The sequence below is a fragment of the Eptatretus burgeri genome, chromosome 14 (genome assembly GCF_056783735.1).
Source record: "Eptatretus burgeri isolate ZD-2024b chromosome 14, Ebu_testis_v1, whole genome shotgun sequence".
Classification (NCBI taxonomy): Eukaryota; Metazoa; Chordata; class Myxini; order Myxiniformes; family Myxinidae; genus Eptatretus; species Eptatretus burgeri.
Genome location: NC_140974.1, coordinates 63,510 through 85,767, shown reverse-complemented (window position 1 = coordinate 85,767; position 22,258 = coordinate 63,510). Strand labels below are relative to the sequence as shown.

At 37.5% G+C, this 22,258-nt stretch overlaps 1 protein-coding gene and 1 long non-coding RNA gene across 14 annotated transcripts in view; one reads left to right on the top strand and one right to left on the bottom strand.

Annotated features, from left to right (window-relative positions):
* Nucleotides 1–22,258, top strand: part of LOC147012519 (dynein axonemal heavy chain 8-like) — a 70,479-nt gene that overhangs the window by 23,577 nt on the left and 24,644 nt on the right. The window lies entirely within an intron of this gene.
* LOC147012520 (uncharacterized) lies at nt 17,157–18,535 on the bottom strand. Its single transcript, XR_015050980.1, has 3 exons — nt 18,048–18,535; nt 17,618–17,675; nt 17,157–17,322 (listed from the first exon to the last, which is right to left on the bottom strand). It is a non-coding gene; the product is annotated as an uncharacterized LOC147012520 (long non-coding RNA).

Genomic DNA, 22,258 nt, shown 5'->3' with positions numbered 1-22,258 from the left:
GGAGGAAGTTAAGAGGAAGAAGAAGCTGAATCGGGAGAAGGTGAGCGTGTTGTTGTTGTAGGGTATATTTATTTATTTATTCATTTATTTATTTATTATTTTTTTTGAGATAAGAAAGATATTAGTTGGGAGAATGGGGGATGTTTGGAAAGTGGGGAGGATCAAAATTGAAGGTAATGGGGAGGATAGAAATTGAAGGTAATGGGGAGAAAAAACAAACAAACCAAAAAAAACGATCGAACACCGAGTGGAACCGGTAGGCCTCAAGCCTAGGCCTAGGCCTCAAGCACAGGTAAGAACGTCGACAAAAATACTCACAAAATAGCACGATTTTTGAAACAAAACCGAACGAGCAACACACAGTAACATGTAGGTGAGAAAATTAAACAGTTAAAAGGGGACAAATAACAACCAGAAACTTAGCTTTGAGAACGTCAGCAGGGAGCCCTGAAGGAGACCTCTCGCTGCTCCAAAACCGGAACCGGAAGTCTAGGATAAAATCGAGGATAATCTAGGATTTTATATCTAGGATAAAACTATCAGTGTCCATATACAACAATGAAACATTTTCACCATACTCTTTCTTTAAGTCATTATACAAATAATCATACATCAATATCTTTGATAAATCAAGAACTGCTGTTCCAATATAAATTGGTGTATCCATTACAATACTTTCCTTTTTCATATGAATTGCAGAAAAGTTCTCTGAAAAAACCTCTTCTCTCTCAAAACTTGGTTTATTTATCAATCTCGAAGCTTCTTTCCAAGATGTTGCGAATCTAATGTTTTGCCTGTTTCTAACATTTTCCATAGTCTTTCCAAATACATCATTATTCATTAATTTATAAAAGTCCCCTTCAAATTTTACTTTTGTATTTGCTCTCATATCTGTATTGAATTGAATATACTTTTTCACCCAAGGACTTTGTTTAAATTTTAAAACTCTATGAATTTTAGCGACTCTCAATCCTTCTCTCAAAAACTGTTTTAAGCTTCTCTGATGCAAAACATATCCCTCTTTATCATAGAATGTTGTTAATAACTTTTCTGTTGATTTGCTTTTAATATTAAAACTTTTATGATAATCACTGAACCATTCTTTCTTTGGGGTTTCTTTCTCACATGCAAAAGGAAGGTCTTTTTGCTTATTATGAAGATCACTCGGGTACCTCAAATCAACTTCAAAATAATAACCTTCTTCTTCGTCATTCAATTCCTCTTGAGAAGAAATAACAATTTTCATCAAAGCCTTTTCATAATCCTTTTCTTCCACCCACTCTAATTTACCATAAGGCAGAGATTGAGACATTGCCCATCCATACAAATTATTAGCATCAAAGTACATCAAATAATTACTATCTTTTTCACTATCATAATTTGGAAGATATTTATTATTTGCTTCAGCATATCTTTTTGAACATACTTGTGATATTCCACCTCTCTTGGACTTCTCAATCATCAAAAGCATATCAACATCACTGATTAAATCTATATCTTGTTTTGTCATTTTCAACATTGCTAAACCAAGCAATGTTTGTTTTTTCTCCCCATTACCTTCAATTTCTATCCTCCCCATTACCTTCAATTTTGATCCTCCCCACTTTCCAAACATCCCCCATTCTCCCAACAACATTCCAAGCTAAACCAGGAGCTGTGAAATAGTGGGCAGGATCTAATCCATAACAATTTTTATTATGACAGAGTGATCTAAAAGCTTCAAACACATCAGCTAACAATAAAACATCTGTTTTTAGATATAAATCATGATATTCTCCAAGGTTCTTTATCTTAAATATTTTCCATATTTCTTGTGCGTGTTTATATTCCTTATCACTTATCTCTTCTTCATAAAGGTTATTATAGAAACTTTCTTTTGAAGGAAGTTGTGTTTCTTTAAATCTCATAAATGAATCCATATAATCATAAGGATAAATTCCCTTACTTGAAAGAATTTTCTCTTTACTTTGATATATATATACTTAAATATAAATATACTTTTGACTTGTGTTTGTTATGGCAGAAATATTCCCTGGTATTTTTGAAAGTTCATTTATAAATAGATGTGTATCATAGTTGGCGCTGTTGTGAAGAAAGACTGGAATAAAAGAAGGTAATTTATAATTAAGATTACAACAGGAATGAGCGGGACCTCTATATTTACCAGTAAGATGACAATGATCCCTAACTTTAGACTCCTTAATTTCACCCTCACAAATATGACAGATATTGTTCTTTCTAAATTCTAATTTTTCTTCTTTGGTTAATTTCATCGGTTCATTTGTTTCTTTCATTAATTTAGTGAGTCTTATACAATCCTTTTCTAATCGTTTTACAAACTCTTGTGAAGCTTTTTTTCCACTATAATGTTCAAGTTTGTTATACTTTTCTCCAACAGATGATTTGATATAATAACAGAAACCACAAGGTATACGTTTTTGATATTTATTTGTATATGATTCTTTTGGATTAGGAGAAGCAGTATTTATCTTTTTAAGGATACACTCAAAATCAACGTATATCACAAATGGGTGCATGATAGATTTATTATAATCTTCAAAAGAAATCTTTTCACCAGGTTTCGGCATTGTAATTACAGCTGATTTATGATTACTACAATATTTTGAATGTTGTTCCAATCGTTCTTTTGTATGAAATGAATTAAGACATCGCTTACAAGGATATATTTTGTTTGCTGTTCTGAATACCTGAGAAGAGATTAATCTTGATAAATTATTGATGTATGTGTAATGTGAATTATTTCCAACACTAAAATATAAAAGATCAATGTGTATTTCTTCATTTTTATAGTTGTTTGAAATTTTTAATATTTGAACTTTGTTTGCATCCATTAATCCATATACATTAATAGAAAGATTATTCTTTTTCTCAAATTTAGGAATATCTGTTAGTGGCATTGGGAATTTAAAATCTTTAATGTCCAAGGTATTCTCATATTTCATATATTGTTTTACTCTTTCTGAATTACATTTTGGTGGATGAAAGTGAGCAAGAACAGACCAGAGAAAACATTTATTATCATTGTTCTTAATATTAACAACTGCCTTCTTTAGTTTTATTTCTTTTGGTAATTCAATATAAGAAGAAGCTTTAAGAGGGTTTGATTTTAGAATGTGTATATCTAAAAAGATGATTTTTTTAATATTGAATCCACTTCCAACCACTGTATTATCAACATCCTCCTCTTGTTTTGATAGTTCTTCATAAACCCCACTATTTAAAAAATCTTGAAATGATGTTATAAAATGAAGATCTGTTCTCATATAAGGAGTTTGTTCTTCATCTTGTCTTTTCATAATCATTTTCACTCCCATATAAAACTTTAAAGTTTTCATTTCTTTTAATGTCTTTTTAATAACTTTTTCAACATCAGGTTTCACTATTTCAATTGATTCAGCTATTGATGATGGTGCGGGTTCTCCAAATTGAAAAATCCTTATTTTTATATGCCCTTTAAATGCCCCATCAGTGTTTTCAATATAATAGTCTCCCTTTACTTTAAACTCATTTTTCTTGTGTTTTTGTGATTGAAGATGTCTATTATAACTTCTCTTCAAAACATCCTTTGAACAGATATCACAATGTTTTCTTTCCAACTCAAGAGGAGATATTTTATGAAATAGATTAAACGTGTGTTTGTTGGTTCGGAGGTGTTTTCTATAATGTTTATATTTGTGATTACAAACATTTATATAATAAATCTTTGCTTAAACTAAAATTTTCTTGATGAAAATTACGTTTATTTTACAGGTGAATCTGTGCTTAAAACCATTTTATCCTCCAACTTTTTCACTTAATAAATACAATGTTTCAAGACACAAAAGACAAGTTTCAATCAATCTCTTCATTTGTTAAACATACTGAGAAATATGTCAAGGATGTAAAATTGAACAAAGATAAATATAACAACTATTGGATAAAAACAATTATGGTAAATAATATGAGTTCTTCAATTTCCTTCAGTGGAAGGGCTTTTAGTATACCTGGTAGAACATCAATTAAAGTATCTCTAACAAAACTTTCTCCTCTCCTTCTGGTAATATATTCAAAACTAGAAAAAGCAATGAAACAAGAAAAAGTATCAAAAAACAAAAACCTTATGGATGAAGCTTTAGAAAGAAAAGATAAGACCATCTGTAATATGCAAGGAGAAATTTGTATTTTTTTCAACAACCCTAAAGATGTAAATACTGATGAAATAAAGGATGTAAATATATCAGGTGAAATGACATTTCGTTCAATAGTAGTTCACGATCTTTTTAAAATTACCTTTAATATAAAAAATGTTGTCGTTGAATCTGGTAATGAAAAAAAGTATATCGATATCGATGGTAATATTATTAAATATGAGTCAATATACAACTGAAAGTATAGATGAATTTCAGTTTCAGTAAAGTTTTACTTTATAAATATGCTAGACTTTCCTGATTCTCCAGATGACAAATTTGAGAATTGTCCTGCGTGTGAAAGACGGGGATTAAACACAGAGTCAAAAGCCTATAAACAATGTATATTCTGTGATTATCTTCTAATTAATGATAATAAAAAAAATATAAAAAGGAAAATAATTCTTTTAGATTTACACCAAAAATGAATTACTTTACAAGATTGATTAGAGAAATGAATGTAAAGTATGAGGGTGATAACACACCTTTCCTTACGAGGGAAGAAACTGAACGTATAAGAGAAATGTTCAAAGGATTGTTGTTATATATTGTTGTGGTTACCAAATTCGCAAACCACCATTCAGGTCCATTAGGTGAGATATCTCGGTAAGTACATGTGTAGTTAGGCCCAAACCCGTTGTCTAGTGGGAATACATGTCATTTATGCGTGCTGCGACTCTTCAGGATAGCCGTTTTTCTTTCTCTATCTTTATTTTGGACCAACCGCCATTGTTACCACCACAACCACAACATCAACCACCAACCACAACGCCGCTTCACCACAACCGCCACGACCTTCACGTCACACCTCGCAACCGTCGCATCGCCACCGTTCTTGCGCCGCTTGTGGGTACCGGTGTTGGACTCGTGCAGGGCGCGCGCCGAACAGCGTGTACAAAATCACGGATTTTGTGCTTCAAAAACGGATCAAAAACGACACACGCCCACTTTTTGCCGTCCAATCGGTGAGCGAGGGGCGAATTGGCCCCGCCCCCAGGGCGTTGGAGGGCGATCGATATATGCAAATTTATGGATCAAAAAGCATTCACGCCCACTTTTTCTCGGGCCAATGGGGAGCGAGGTGAAAGGTCGAAGGGAGGGGGTCAAAGGCGAAGCCACGGGGCTGATAAAAGCGACCGTGTTCGTCAGTCCAGAGAGTAGTAGAGTCGAGAGAGAACAGAGAGTTAAGACTTCGCGGGCGGTGGAATTGGCAAGAAGGAGCTGGTCGTCGTGTGCGTTGGAGTCGGAGCGGAGGGGACGGAGCTGTGGAGAGGCGGCGAGGGCAGACGAGGGGGTGCTCGCGTCGTGCAGGGAGCTGCACCCCAGGGAGGCCGACAGCGCGACCTGGCCGAGGTGGAGACGCTCGTCGCGGGACAATAAAAATCCTCTATACCCCGAGCATCAGCAACCCCCTCCTGTTTCCCCCCGCACTGAGATAGTGCGACCAAGGGGGCCCCTTTCCCACCCCCTACCAGACACTGCCCGCGAGGCCCGCGGAGTTGAGGCACCATCGCCGCTCCGCGTCTCATCAACAGACGGGTAGGCCCGACCCGGTCTCGGCCTCAGGCCCGCCTCATCCTTGAGGGTATTCTTTCCTTGGTTTTGGGTATGTGTTGTCGGCGCCGTCTGTGAAGTAGAATTGTGTAAGTGTTGCCGTGTGCTCGGTAGTCGGTATTAGCTCTGCATTGTGTCTTCGCTTTTACATTTGCTTTTTGTGTAAATTGCATTGTGTTTTTTCTGTGTGCTTTTGGTGGAATTGAATATGTGTGCTTTCCGTTCGTCGCGAATAAATGTGCTTTGTGTTGAACTGTTTCTCGCTTCGCTTCGTCATTTCTTTCATTGAATCCTCATCTTGCTTCACGTAAAGGGTTGGTAGTGGGCTGAATACGCCCGATAATTAATCGAACCGTCGAGGTCGACGATAACACCGCTCGGTTATCCCGATAGTACGGAACGGGTCGCTTAAGTGGCCCGTGTCCGAAGTCGACCTGCGGCGAGGTGCGATCGCCCGGTCTACCCTCCGCGTGGGTACTTAGGTAGGTCGAATTTGGCGAGCAACCCTATCCCACGCGGGGGCTGATTGGCTCGATCGCGGTGAGACCGAAAGGTCCACCCGTGACTGGTTCCCGGCGTTAGTCCGAGAGGGTCACGACTGGATTGTCCGTCCGGTGGGCGACGTGCCGCGATTCGAGTTACGTGGCCGTCAGCACGCCGGCGGGCGCGAATCCGTAACAATATTATTCATGGATGTGATTTTCAGGGAAATATCAACACAAGATATTGTATAAATAAAATAATGGATTATCTTGAAATTAAACCTGAACTTAGGATAAAATATAGAGTTTCAAAAAAGCCAATAATAAATTGAATAACCTGTTTTCCAAATATATAAATGAATGATTTTTTTACCCATTTGGGAAAATAAGATAAAATTTAACAACCATAAAAATCTCCCAAATTCATTAAGATGTCTCATAGTTTGTTCAAGTGGATGTGGAAAAACCTGCTTACTTTTAAAGATGCTCCTCACTCCCAACTTTTTAGATTATGATAATTTAATAATTTTCACAAAGTCGAGTTTTCAACCAGAGTATCAACTACTCTCACAAGGTTTTAATGCTGGTCTTCAAAAGAAGATATAATCCGTTTATTTAAACGTCAAAAAAACCTAAATGATAATAACATTGAAGATATAATTCAACTATTTTGTGATACACAGAGATGTAAAAAGAAATCAAATCCGATAACTTGTATTCTTCGTGATAATATGGATGATATACCGTCTCCCCAAGATTTGGATAAATCAAAAAAGAACCTCGTTATCTTTGATGATTGTGTTAATGAGAGAAACCAAACGGTAATGGACAGCTACTACACAAGAGGGAGACATTCTTCTTGTAATTGTATTTATCTTAGTCAATCGTACTTTCAACTTCCTCGTCGTTCCATCAGAAACAATGCTAATACTTTTATTTTATACAAGTTAAATTCAATAGATATCAATAATTTTTGGAGAGATAATTGTTCTACATTCTGTAGTAAAAAGAAATTTGAGGATTACATGAAGCACACGACTGAAAAATATAAATATATTGTTGTGAAACAAGATGAGATATTAAGGGATATATTTTTTGTTTTATAAACAATTACATATATAAATGACAACTATTATTGTAAATCTTGTGGGTAAATCTGCTTCTGTAAAAAACTTTCATAAATCAAGGTTCTTGTGTAGTACAAATGAGAATATTGTAAATTTACTTAAAAAAACACCCCATGATACGCATTGTATCAACAACAACTAGAGCAATCAGACCTGGAGAAGTAAAAGGTGAAGATTATCACTATATTTCAGTGGAGGAACATATGCGATTGAGGAATGAAGGTCAAATATTTGAGGAGGTTTCTCTTGGTACAACAAAATATTCACATTGTAAGAGTGAGTTAAGGAAACTAAAATCTGGTGGTCTTGGGATATTAGAAACTAATCCAGAAGGAACGAGACAAATTATTAAACATCTGAGCGGAGTGAAGATTTTATCATTCGGTTTTGATGTTGATGAAGAAACTCAACGCAAACGTATGAAAAGCAGAGATGCAAGTATTAGTGAAGAAGAAATTACAACTCGCATTAATGTTAATAAAGAATTTGATGAAATATTTAAAGAAAAGGATTTATTTGAACACATCTACTTGAATGATGAAGAAAAGGAAAATTTCCCTGTTGATCTTTACAATTCATTAAATGATATTTTACAAGAAATAAATGGATGCAAAAGAAAGAGCAAGAAGATTTAAGGAACATCAAGAGTTGGTTTCAAAAGTTGTAAAACAGCAGGAAGACATAAAGAAGAAACGCAGACAGAAACTAACGGGCGAAGAAGCATTTGAAAGAAAACAAGAGAAATTTTTTAAACCACTTTTAAAAACTTCCCAAGAAAAAATGAAAGATGTTTCCACAGTTCCGACAGTAGAATATACTCCTAAAAAACTTCAAATGTTAAAAGATTTTGATCAAATGACGGAGGAAGAATTAGAGCATTAAGGAGAATTAAAGGTATATGATGATGAAGGTTTATTTCAACAACTGGAAGAGATTAATCGACCCCCTGATTATATTGTGAATGCTCTCCAAAACAATGAATATTCAGCGGATTCAAAAACCAAAGCAGGACTCATTCCAACAGAACAACCAGCAATATTTCATCTTGTTCAAGAAAAGGTATTGATATTTAATGATGAATTAAGGTTCTTGGCTTCTGCTCAACCCCCTGTTAAACTAACTCTGAGATTAATGTTTCTTCTCACAAAAGATGGAAGACAAGGTTCAACTGTGAGGTATGAATCAAAGTATATTGAAAAACCATTGGATATGAAAAATAATGATGATAGAGTATATATTGATCTGCTGAACACTTTAAATTATAGGGTTAGTATTTCTAGTAAAAGTAGGAAAAATGAGAAGGAGAAACACATTATTCAGGCTTTAAGTATCCTTGGTTCAGGTATTAGTTTTCTTCCAAATGACCCATCGCAATTAGTTAATAGACTGTTATTGTTGTTAGGTAGTAAGAAGGCTGGAAATAACAATTGTTTTAATGAAGCATCAGCCATTTTAGACCAGTTGATGAACATGAATATAATTAATAAATCTCAATATAAAGACATTTTATCTCATATTAAATAAGATGAGAAGCACAATCCTGAGTTTTAATTTCACAACAAGCGACCACAATCTTCATTCCCATACCCACTACAACTTGACCCAACAAAAGAATATGAGGCATCTTTATTGTCCATGGAAACTTATAATACCTTATTTAATATAACTGATAAAAATGACAAGTTTAGTTATAATCCCGGAAGTGGATACAAAACGATAACAGTCTCACCCGGAGCATATGAGATTTCTCAAATATCTTCCGTAATTGCTCGTCTTATGAAAGAACAGGGTGATGAACCAAAAAATATTGTTATAGACATTCAAAAACATACTTCAAAATCAACGATTAAAGTTAAAAATAACTACAAGGTTGATTTCACAATTGATAATTCATTTAGAGAGTTATTGGGTTTCTCCTCAAAAAAGATTGAAACTAATGGGACGTTTTACAGTGATAATGTCATTCAAATATCCTCAGGAATAAATTCGGTGTTAATTCACTGTGATTTGATTGATGGTGCTTATAATGATGGAAAAAAAACAAATGCAATATTTTCATTCAGCGCATAGTCAACCCCAATTGGTTATAAATTCAATATGGAACCCAAAAATTTGGTTTATCTCCCTGTGTCAGGAAAAACCATACACAGAGTAAATTTTAGGATAACCGACCAAGATAATCGTATGATTTCTTTTGATGGAGAAGTTATATCCATCAGAATTCACCTACGTGAAGTTTTCCAATAAATAAATACGATGGTTATTGTGAGGAAACACGAGTTGGGAAAATATAAAATAATTACAGGGGATGGGATGTTCCTTTCCCCATACTACAAGGGTGAAGGTATGTATCTTGGTAGAGGATACTATAAACCTAAGAGACAAAGGGGTGTTGGACATCAATTTAGAGGCGATGGGTATTGGTTCAACTATTCTAAAACATAAAGATCTTATTGGTTCAACTGCTTCTGCTGTGGGAAATGTAGCAGGTGCTGTAAAGAGCATAAAAGATGCCCAGAAGGAATCTGATAAATTACAAGCAATAAAAGAAATTAAGAAAGGCAAAACTCAGTTGTCCCCCCAAGAACGACAGAAAATAATTCGAATACTTGGATCAGGGTTTCAAAAGTTTTAACATCTTTTTTTCCTAAATAAATACAAGTATGGAAGCAATTGATAGTATCTATGATTTGGATGATACTATTATTATCTCAAACTCCACTAAAAAAGAAGATTACTTCAAGGTAAATGCAATAACTGGAACAGACTGGAATACGAATGGTACAAAAAGTTTTGAAATAAATAATCAACAAACCTATTTGAATCTCTCCGAAAGTTTCTTGTTGTGTAAATTTAAATTCACTAAAGCTGGGAATAACACAAACGCTACACTTGTAAATGATTTCTTCTGGAAAATGTTTGATAATGTGCGTTTGTATATTGGAACACAAGAAGTTGAAGCGGTTGATTATGTCTCTGCTGTATCTGAAATGATGAAATTTACACTCTATACATTCAGTGATAGAATGGGAAAGGGGTCTGTCGAAGGTTTTATTCCTGATATGTCAACGGGAACAAAAACAGACCCTGGATATACTCAAAGGAAAGGAATGTATAATGATGATACAAAAGCAGAAAATAGTTTTACTGTGGCAGTTCCTCTTAAAAGTATATTTGGATTTTGTGATCATGATAAAGTTCTGTATGGTCTTAAAATTAGATTTCAACTACAAAGGAATGATAATGAAAATAGATTGCTTTTTGGTGTTGGTAGTGCTTTTGGTGAACAGAATAAATTTGTAATTGAGGAAATGAGTTGGTATATCAGTGAATATACTCCTAATCTTAAAACAGAAGAGATGTTGAATAGAAGACTTAACTCAAAGAAACCACTCAGTGTATCATACCTCAAAAGAAGATGTCAACACGTTAAACTCAACCAAACTACTTACACGTGGAATTTGGGTGTTCTGGAAGGAAAGCCACGATATCTGTGGATCATTTTTAAAAAGCCAGATGGTGATACTGCGACTGATAAGAATAATGCATTGAGTGATAATGCTAAGGTGAAACAACTTCGCGTTTCTCTAGATGGAACATTTTATCCACGAGATAGATTGGAAATTAATTGGCAAAAAATGATTTTGCTGAAGCATACAAGTCTTACCAAAAGGTGTGTGAAAGTAATGGAAATAAAGAACCTATTTTGGATATGACAGCATTTAAAAGTTTGTATACAATCTATGCGTTTGACCTGAGCGCTCAAAAGGAAACTATAAAGTCTAATCGAGTGGATACTTCCCTATACATTGAAAGAGGAGAGAGTGAAGAAGTTGATACATATTGTTTGCTTTTGGAAGAAACAGAATTACAGATTAATACAGATAATGGTGTGATGATTAGTCTCACATAATTTTTTGTTAAATAAATGAGTGGTAAAGTACCAACTGGGGTATATGTTAATCAAATCAATCTTCATAAACTATCATCTTGTGTTCAAAATCAAAAGCCTTGTACGATTAACGTTAATACAATTCAAAGAAAAGGAGCAGTAAGAATTGATGTTTTGCTCACAAGAGAACAGGTTAAAATCTTGAATGACACTGGCTCACTTAAAATTAAAATGACAAAACCAATGTTGAAAAAATATTCAATAAGAGAGACGAGTGGAGGATTTCTCCCATTTCTAATTCCTTTATTTGCTGGTTTAAGTGCGGTTGGAGCATTGACGGGTGGTATTTCAACAGCGGTGAAAACTGCCAACGAAAGGAAGGCTCAACTCCATGCTCAAAAAGAATTGGAAAGACATAACAAAGAGTTGGAGAAACAAATTAGTGGAAGTGGTGTAATTGTAGATTTTGCTGAAAAAACTTGAAGGTATGCCTGATAAAGCGAGATTGTTAGTTGGAGATATGCTTTCTTCTATAGCACAAGCAGGTGTAAAATTAACGAAAAGAGGTAATGGATTATATCTTTCTAATAAATAAATGAGCATTGATGAGTGGTTTAAAGAATTTGGAAAGAATACAACATCAAATTTACAACTTGTCAAATATTGTAAGAAATTAAAAATTCATCATGTGGTTATTTGTATGAGAGATGAATTAACAAATGTGCCGAAACATACAAAGAATATTATTATGAACTTAGAAGATAATAATGGGAACGGTTCTCATTGGGTTTGTATTTTTAATAGTCAAGACAAATATTATTTTGATAGTTTTGGTCTTCCACCACCTGTTGAAGTCATAAAATTCTTACAGAATGGTGTTTATCAAACATTTCAAGTCCAATAATTAAATTCCAAGTGTTGTGGTCAATTATGTCTAAATGTGTTATTTCAACTCGACAAAAATAAAAAAATTTATGATATTATTTTTAATCTAATATAAATGACTTATGTTGGTAAAGATGGTTCTATCTTTGGTGTATCTCAAGAACTGGATATTGATTTATCAAATTATTACACAAAGGCACAGGCTGAACGACATAAATATAATATAACCAAAAATATTAACATGAAAAATGCTTATAAATTAAAAAATTATCCAAGCCCGACTGACGCGAATGATTGGTGAGATTAAGCGATTTATCACAATATATCTTTAAATAAAACGGCCGTGTATTCCAAAGATACAGAAGTGTTGATATTATCTCCAGGTCATACAGAATTCACAGTTCGAATTAAAATAAATTTTTATAAAGAAGGGCGTATCGTTTGTATGAGAATAGAACAATGGGCGTATGACATGAATGATTTAGGGTATAATTGGTCACTTAAAATTAACCTCGAAGACCTGGAACAATTAAATCAGTCTCGTAAGGAAGAATATTATCCACTTGGTATCGAGAATGAGTTTTGTGGGGCCACGATTAGTAAACAACAAATAAAAGAATTTAATAAGGGTAAATATAATAATGGTTTTGCCCTTGTTTATATCATGAAAACAGAAAAAACAGGATTATATATAATAAGTAAGGCAATACAAAATGATTTAACTATGGGAAGATGGGGAGGTGTTTCGTGCCATAATATTATTCTAACATATATTTCTAATACATAAATGACAGCAAGAAGGCTTCAAGAAAATTATCATTTCTGTGTCCAAGCATACCTTCAAGAAAAGGGTATTCGGTATTTTAATAAATATATTCTACAACATAAGAATAAGGTATTTTCAATAAAAGATTGGCATTATGCTGATGTTGATAAACCGACAACTTTAGATTTAATTAGAATGTTAAATAATGAAAAAATTATAAAGTTAAGAAAAGGTAAGGCTCTTTTAGAAATTCAAAAGAAATTTTATTGGTTTCCTGTTGTAAAAAAAAATTATTTTGGATACAGGAATAACAAGAAATCCTGATGAATATATGTATGATATTGTGATGTCCACGGGACTTGAACAGTCCCGCCAACGTAGAATGAGCCGAAACAATGAAGGCGGTTTATTTATTTATAACCCAAACATGGCGGTTCTAATCGCTCTACCGCAAACGGGACGAGGAAGGTGGCACGAGTCACTTTTCACTGAGTTAATAATCTTTATTTCTCTAACCAGAAATAATAAGACTCGGCAAGAGGAGGGATCCGGGGAGATTCGACGGGATGGTGTGGGATCGGGCGTGGGGAAAACACAGACAATTCCAATGAATATACAGATCTCAAACCCTCTAAGGCGCCAAGCACACACACACACACACACACACACACACACACACACACACACACACACACACACACACACACACACACACACACACACACACACACACACACAACGTAGCTATTTCTGGTGGTCAGGCTGGACCGTGGTGTGGACGCAACTGTCCCTGGATTGGCGTCGGACGAGCTGGCCTTGCTCTCGTCAGGGGGGCAGGAGAAACCGTGGTGCTGTCGACCTCCTGGTCTTGGCCCAAGTCCGCTCACAGCCGCCAGGGAACCAGTTCTGGCGCCAAGTTGCGAGCAGGAGAGGGATGCAGGTCCGCCCGCCGTACGACCCCGTACTCCGAGTCAGCAGAACTCCAGAGCCAACCAAGGTGAGGCACGAGGCTCAGCAAGGCTCCAAGACACGATGAAGAACACGATCGAATCAGCACAACAACAAGGACGCTCTCTGCGCAACAGCCTCCACACCAAAAAAAAACACGATCGATTTGTCCCGATCTTCTTCCTCTTCCTTTTCGACCCCGAACAGAACCTTTTTATCCTCCTGTCCTCGTCACTTCCAATCGAGCCGTTTATTGGCCCACCGCCGTCGCCTTCTGCCAATCGTGATCACGGGGCGGAACCATCCGCTGCACTGTCCTGTGACGTCACGGCCAGTCTCCAGAGAATACCAAAAGGGGTTTACGCAGACACACTTACCCTATCCCGTGTCCCTATCTCATTACGTGACAATTATCATTTCCCCCTTTGAAGAAATGAACATTTACTAGACAACTTATCACCACTGAATTGCTACTTATTACATCGAGATCCTGGTAAACTCGAACAGCATGGCATACCTAATTAAACATCCTAATTACCCTTTGAATGCATACCCCCCCTCAAACGTAACAATATTCTATGGGGTGTAAGCGATTCAAGGATAATAAGGGATGAGGAAGGAGTTGAAGAAGAGAGGGAAGAGGAGGAAAAGGAGAAGAAAGAGAAGGAGGAGAGGGAGAAGAAAGAGAAGGAGGAGAGGGAGAAGAAAGAGAAGGAGGAGAGGGAGAAGAGAGAAGAGAGAGAAGGAGAGGGAGGAGAGAGAGAGAGAGAAGGAGAGGGAGAAGGAGAGGGAGGAAAGAGCGAGACAAAATAAATATCAAAATATGGAAACCTGTGAGATTAAAAAAAGATTGGTGGTATTACAGAAAATAACTCAACCCACCGAGGAGGAAAACAAAGAAATGACAAGTCTATTTGCAATACTTTCGACAAGAATATTGACATCGACAAGATATTCATTTTAATTCAAGTTTTTCATTTTTTTTTTTTCTTAAATAAATGGAGGAGAGAGTGAAGGCATTTCTAAGGATTCTTTATGTTTTAAAAATTAAGATTCAAATGTGCATTTTGGAAACTAAAAAGGTTTTTGCACTCTGCAGGAATTTTTCACATAAATAAATGAGTTATTGTCTCAAATGTAAAAAGAAAACTAATACGAAAAATATTTCATATATTAAAAGTAAAAATAACAGGGTTATACAAAAAGGTATATGTTCGGTGTGTGGTTCAAAAAAAAATCAAATTATCTCCAAACACAAACGAGGAGGAGATATACAAAAGTTTTTATCAGGAAGTAAATTTACAACTACTGGAATACCAGGGGAATTACATCTTCCAGGGTATTCTTTCTGTGGTCCAGGCACAAACTTGGATAAAAGATTAGATGAGGCAGACAATCCTAAATCCTGGAGTAAGCCCATCAATAGAGTTGATGAAGTGTGCATGAGACACGATATTGATTATGGGAATACCACAACGTTGGAAGAAAAGCATGAAGCCGATAGAGAAATGTTGTATAATTTGTCTCTGATACTAAATCCAACCTTGAGAGAAAAAGTTGATCGGTTCATTGTGAAGAAGATGATCAGTGCTAAATTGAAACTTGGACTTGGAAATTCAAAAAACTTATAGGCTCTAATGATGTCATTAAGACTGAAGAGCAATTAGCTGATGAATTACATAAACCAATATTCACAAAGTTTCAGAGAAGGAAAGTTTATTCCAAGGAAGTAGATTATATCTGGTCTGCTGATTTGATTGAACTCAATAATGATAAGGGGTACAAGTATGCTTTAACCGTTATTGATTTGAGGAGTAGATACGCATGGGTTGTACCATTAAAAAACAAAACAGGTAATACTCTTATGTTAACCTTTCAACAGATATTTAATAAAAGTAAGAGAAAACCTAAAAAATTGTGGACTGATGAGGGTAGAGAGTTTTATAACAAGACATTTATGAATTATCTAAAAAATAACAGTATTACATTATACAGTACCTTTAATGAAGGGAAGGCAGTTGTTGTTGAACGTTTTAATCGTACCTTAAAAGAGAGACTACATAAAAAATTCACACAACTCAGTTCACAACAATGGTCATCTTTTATTCAGGATATTGTGGATAAGTATAATGACACGGTTCACACGTCAACAAATATGAAACCATCAGAAACATTTACAAAATTAAAATATGAAAAAGAGATTAATGTCAGAAAACCTAAGTTCAAAGTTGGTGATATCGTAAGAATATATAGGTAGAAATCTCATTTTGAAAAGGGTTATATTAAACGATGGACGAACGAACTTTTTAAAATTGTTGATGTAATAGATACGGTTCCTTGGACTTATAAGATATATGATTTGGAAGGGGAAGAGATTTTAGGTTCATTTTATTCACAGGAATTACAAAAGACAAAGATAAATTGAATTTTTTTGACTCCGCCCCTTTTTGACTCTGCCCACACAAAACCCACCCACATAAACCCCACCCCACACAAGCTCCACACAAACCCCACCCCACACAAACCCCACACAAACCCCACCACACATAAACCCCACCCCACACAAGCTCCACACAAACCCCACCCCACACAAACCCCACCCCACACAAACCCCACACAAACCCCACCACACACAAACCCCCACAAGCTCCACATAAGCTCCACACACACAAACCCCACACAAGCTCCACCCATATTCATCATATTCACATAATTAGTGATAGTTAATTAGTTCCCACACACAACATGTTTATTTAATTAAAAAATTATCCACCCATCCACACAAGCTCCACTCATCCACCTATCCACCCATCCATTTATCCACACAAACCTCATCCACATAAGCCTCATCCACATTCACCCCTCCCACATAAGCCCCACCGAAGCCCCGTCCACATAAACCCTGCCCACATAAACCCTGCCCACATAAACCCCTCCCACACAAGCCCACCCACATAAACCCTGCCCACACAAACCCCACCGAAGCCTACCCACATAAACCCCACCGAAGCCCCGCCCACACAAGCCCCACCCACATAAACGCCCTCCCACAAGCCCCGCCCACACACGCCCCGCCCACACCGAAGCCCCGCCCACATAAACCCCACCCACACAAGCCCCGCCCACACACGGCCCGCCCACACAAGCCCCACCCCCTCATCCCCCTGTGCGCCCCCACCTTTGACCCACCACCTCCCTCATCCCACCCCCACCCTTCCCCACACACACACATAGGGAGGGGAGGGGTGGGATGAGGGGGTGATGGGTCGTTGGGGCAGCCCACCTACCCCCCCCCCACCCCCTCCCTCCCTCTCCTTCATGTCTTGATCCTTTTTTTGAAATTCAAAATCAAGTAATTGTAAACAAAACAAATATAATTAATCAAAATTGAAAATATTAAATATTCATTTGCGAGAATGTATAATCTTTCCCAGCAATCTTCTTCAGATGTCTTGTGATTTCGAAACTCAGACACCATATTCTGTTTTGAAACAAAAAGTGGATAATAACTAGGTTTTATAAAGATAATTACATGGTAATATGAGTAAGCCTGGTGTTGGTTCTAAGTTCAAGCCTCGTTGACCACTGAATTAACACACCAGGAGGCCGACTCAGCCTGTCATCCTTCCAAGGCCAATAAAATGAATTCCAGTGTACTGGTAAAACCGCGTCCAAACTAATGATGCAACCAACATAAGACGACATTCCAAAGAGAGAGTGATATTAATAAAAGAATAAATAAACAAATAACTAAATAATAATTCAGAAACATTTACCTCCAGAAAATCATGTGTTGTACCAGATTGCTTCAACAGCTGATGTTGTGTGATCGAGCTGAAAAAAAAAAAAATAATGAGTCAAGGGTATAGATGGAGAGACAGACAGAGAGAGGTAGGTAGAAAGACAGACAGAGAGAGATACAAAGAGACAGACAGGGAGAGATAGAGAGAGACAAACAGACAGGGAAGGAGACACACACACACGCACACACACACACACACACGCACACACACGCACACACACACATATATATATATATATATATATATATATATATATATATATATATATATATATATATATATATATATATATACACACACACACATACACACACATATACACACACACACACACACACACACACACACACACACACACACACACACACACACACACACACACACACACACACACGTGTCTCACCATTGGTTTAATTCATTCGAGATCAGAGGCCGTGATAAGACCGTACCAGTCATTATAAATGTTTTTCAATTCTCTTCTAAAATCATTGACCTCTTCAATAAGAGCATTCATTTGATGCACCTCATCGTGATATGTAAACTCCACTTCTTCCAAGGACCTGCCAGGAAAAAATATATATTTTCGCATTATCACGATTTAATTTATAATCAATTGCTTCATCGTTCAAAGAGGAAACCATACACAAACTTACCAACTTTGTAGTGAGCTGTTATCTTCATCGGAAGAGAGTGATTCCATGTCTCAGTTTTTTTTACCATTGGTACAAGATGGCAAAAAGATCAGAGGCCGTGATAAGACGTCGTGTCAGTCATTAAAAATGTTTTTCAATTCTCTTCCAAGATGATTGACCTCTTCAATAAGAGCATTAATTTCATGCACCTCGTCGTGATATGTAAGCTGCTCTTCTTCCAAGGACCTGCTAAGAAAAAAAAAATATATATATATATATATATATATATATATATATATATATATATATATATATATATATATATATCAGAATTATCACGATTTAATTTATAATCAATTGCTTCATCGTTCAAAGAGGAACCTATACACAGGCTTACCAACTTTGTGTTGAGCTGTTTTGTTCGCGGAAGAAAGATCGCTCATGTCTCAGTTGTAAAAATGAAAATCCCGTCTGGCAGAAACTTTGTCTGGCGAATCACTTATAAGGCAACGATGAGGAGATTGCTTAATCATTGGGTGTGGCCACAGGAAATGACGCTTCGGGCGAGACAGCTTGGAAAATAACTGGGCGATATATTCTCAAATTGTATGAATCATTTTTAAAACATACTTAAAATACCCTAAAATGGTTTTGATTAAACATGTTTAAAAGCCTGTTCGTGTTCTGAGATAAAATAGAAACACGAGGCCTTGTCTCAGATTTTTTCACAGCATGACTGTCCAAAAACACTTCCTCATTCACACAGCACGACCGTGTCAAAAAAACACTTCCTCATTTTCATGACACGAACTGAAAACATTTGAAACAAAACTTTTTTTATGGCGTGGTTTATGCACAAAAATGATTTGCAACTCGGGCGGTGGCCAGATGAGAGCATTAAGAGAAGTTTATCATTTCGTAATGGCACAAAAGGGGTATCTTAAAAAATATAAAGATTCAAATGTTTTGTTTTTCAATATTTTAGATGGGGATTATTGTGCAAAGAAAATTAAACTATTGAAGGAATTTGAGAATGAACAAATCTTTATAGGTTCAATGAGTGAGCTAAACAATATGCATCGGTTATTTGATAAAGAGTGTCCCGAGGCTTAGACGTTTCAGATATTTCTTTCGAATCACCTTTAACAAATCACATTACCACTTTAGTACTTGAACAAATCTTTATCTTATTGCATGGATTATTTGAAAAAAAAGTGTCCCCAGGTTAAAAGGGGAGACAAATAAATATACCTTGGGATAAAAAGGGGGTTTATTTTTAGGGAAAAAAAAAATGAATCGCTGAAAATTCCCCATTCATTTACATGGGGAAAAGTGAGCCAGAACCAGTATATTCACCCTACTTATGTGTGCAAGACGTAGGAGGGCTCACTCAATATTTAGCCAAAAACGTTAATTTCAGTTGGAATGTGTCATTTAAAAGCTCGATGTTGTGGTATTTGTGAATAAGCATTCTTAAAGGCCGAGAAATGAACTCGTAAAATTCACAATTACATGTTATGAGTTTCGTGCAACACGGATCGGTAAATTGTGATCTAAATTGCTTGATGTAATGAGCTAATTTTGAATTCAAAGGGCAGTATTGTGCTGTAAACTGCCTGGTGAGATTCTGCAAATGTCGGGCCAGCTCTGGGAGCAACTGCCATCCACATGTCAGGTTAGATATGGAGCATGCGCCGGAGCAGCACGTCGCTGCGTCCACTTTCCCCTGGTACTCCAGGGACCTCCGTCTAGCCATACCCCAGGCAGATGCCTGGCCCATTCCCATCTCCGAGAGATGCTGATGAACTTGCTGCAACCACGAGGCACGTGTTTGGCCCATTGGCCTCCACCACTCACGAGGCTCCCTCGCTGAGAGAATCTTGTGAGCAGGATCAGCGTCAGGAAAACGCATCACATGTCGATAAAGCCACAGCTGATACTCACGGACAATGCAGGTAACAAATCTCATTGGAGTCTCTCTCTGAAACTGCTCGTTGGCCACAAAATCTGACCAGTGATAGCCAAGGATTCTTCAACGAGAACTGGAACCAAAGGAATGAAGTCGCCGTCTTAGATCTCTGGTCAGAGTCCAAGTCTCACATCTGGAGAGCAAGATTGAAATCACCAAGGACCTGAAGACTCGGACTATCATCCTCCTGCACAGGACCGGCAGCACCAGACCCCATGATCCACTGAATCCATGACTCCCCAGGCCCGACCCAGACGTCTATTGACCTCTGACTCACAGCCAGCAGAGACATGAATATCACTGCCAAGGTAAGTGAATCTCTCCACGACCTCAACATCCTCACCACAAACAGACACATACAGGACAGCAGCATCCAAGATGTCACCGAAAGCCTGGATCTTACTTTTGACCCAAGAAACCCGTAATCCCAGCGGCTCAGACTCCTCATTCAGCACCTCGAGGGCCCCCAAAAGGATATCTAAAGTCTCCGCAAAGATGACTGCATCATCTGCAAAATCAAGGTCCGAGATCTTGACATTCCCAAACGATGCACCGCAGCTTGATCTCTCCGACATCCTCCCAAGAATCCAGTCCAGACAAGCGCTGAAAAGTGTGGGGGCCAGAACACACCCTGATAAACTCCATTATCAACTGGAAATAAGTCAGAGATGGTATCACCACATCTCACAGTACTCTCAGTGTCAAAGAAAAGTTCAGACATCAGATTGATCAGTTTTAGTGGCATTCCACGACGACCAAGAATCTCCAGAGGGCATCACGATTCATTGAATCAAACACTTTGCAGAGATCAACAAAAGCTGCAAGCAGCCCCTGCCAGAACTCTCTGCATTCGGTGAGGAACCGAAGAGCAAGGATACGGTCAATAGTTGACCTCCTTGGTGGAGAGCCTGACTGCTCTGGACGCTGGTGCTCAAGCAGATGGTGGTGAACCCTATCAAGAATTATCCGAGCAAACACCTTTGCCAGGCACTGAGAGCAGCGTCACCCCTCGGTAGTTGTTGCAGTCTTGGCGATCACCCTTCCCTTTCCAGAGAGGGACAACAAGGCCCCTCTTCCAGTCAGTTGGGATGATGCCTGTGTTCCAGGCAGAGCACAGAACTGCATGCAACGACACGAGTGCAGCCTTTGCACCAGCCTTGAGAAGTTCAGCATGGATGCCACAGATCCCTGGAGCTTTACCCCATTTCAACCGGTTTACTGCAGCTTATGTTTTCACAAGTGAAGGTGGACCACAGTTGTTGGAGGGTCAGCAACAGTTATTATAACACACCGTACGTCCAACTCAACAGCTGGTGGATCAGCCTGGTATAGCCGCTCAAACTAACCGGCCCAGCGGGCCTTCACTTCAGACTCCTCTGTCAAGAGCCAACCACCCTCCACTCGAACTGCATTACACCGAGAGACCAGCTTGGTGGAACGCAATGCACAAATTCCCCTGTAAGCAGGACGAGAATCACCTGTCCACAGGAAATTATATTTAATTTAGGAACGTGCCAAAATTAACGAGCTTTTTTGTTTATTTTTTTGTATACATTATCGAGGCTCGTATGGGAGCGAACACACAACGCACAGCAAGGGGGGCATGAAACAAGAGGGGTGAGAGAGGGGAGGACAAAACACTGGGGAACAGAGACATTAAGAGATCTGTGGAAACTGTGGTGGCGAGAGATTTAGGAGTCATGGAATTGGAAGAAGAAAGGAAGAAGACATGGAGAAGGGTGGTCAAGCGGTTTTGTGTCGACCCGAAGTAAAAAAATTGGAGAAGATGAAAGAAGAAGAAGATGAAAGAAGAAGAAGAAGAATGAAAACTTGTACCTCTCCACTCCCAAGTCCTGTAGTCTCCATCTCTTGATAGGTATTGGAGGTAGGATTCTACATCACGTTATTCTTTCACAATTTGTGATCATTGCAGGTCATCATGGAATTGACTTCACAACTCACCCAACAGAACCTGCCATAAGATGTGTACCTGGTCGTTTCACTCTAAAACAC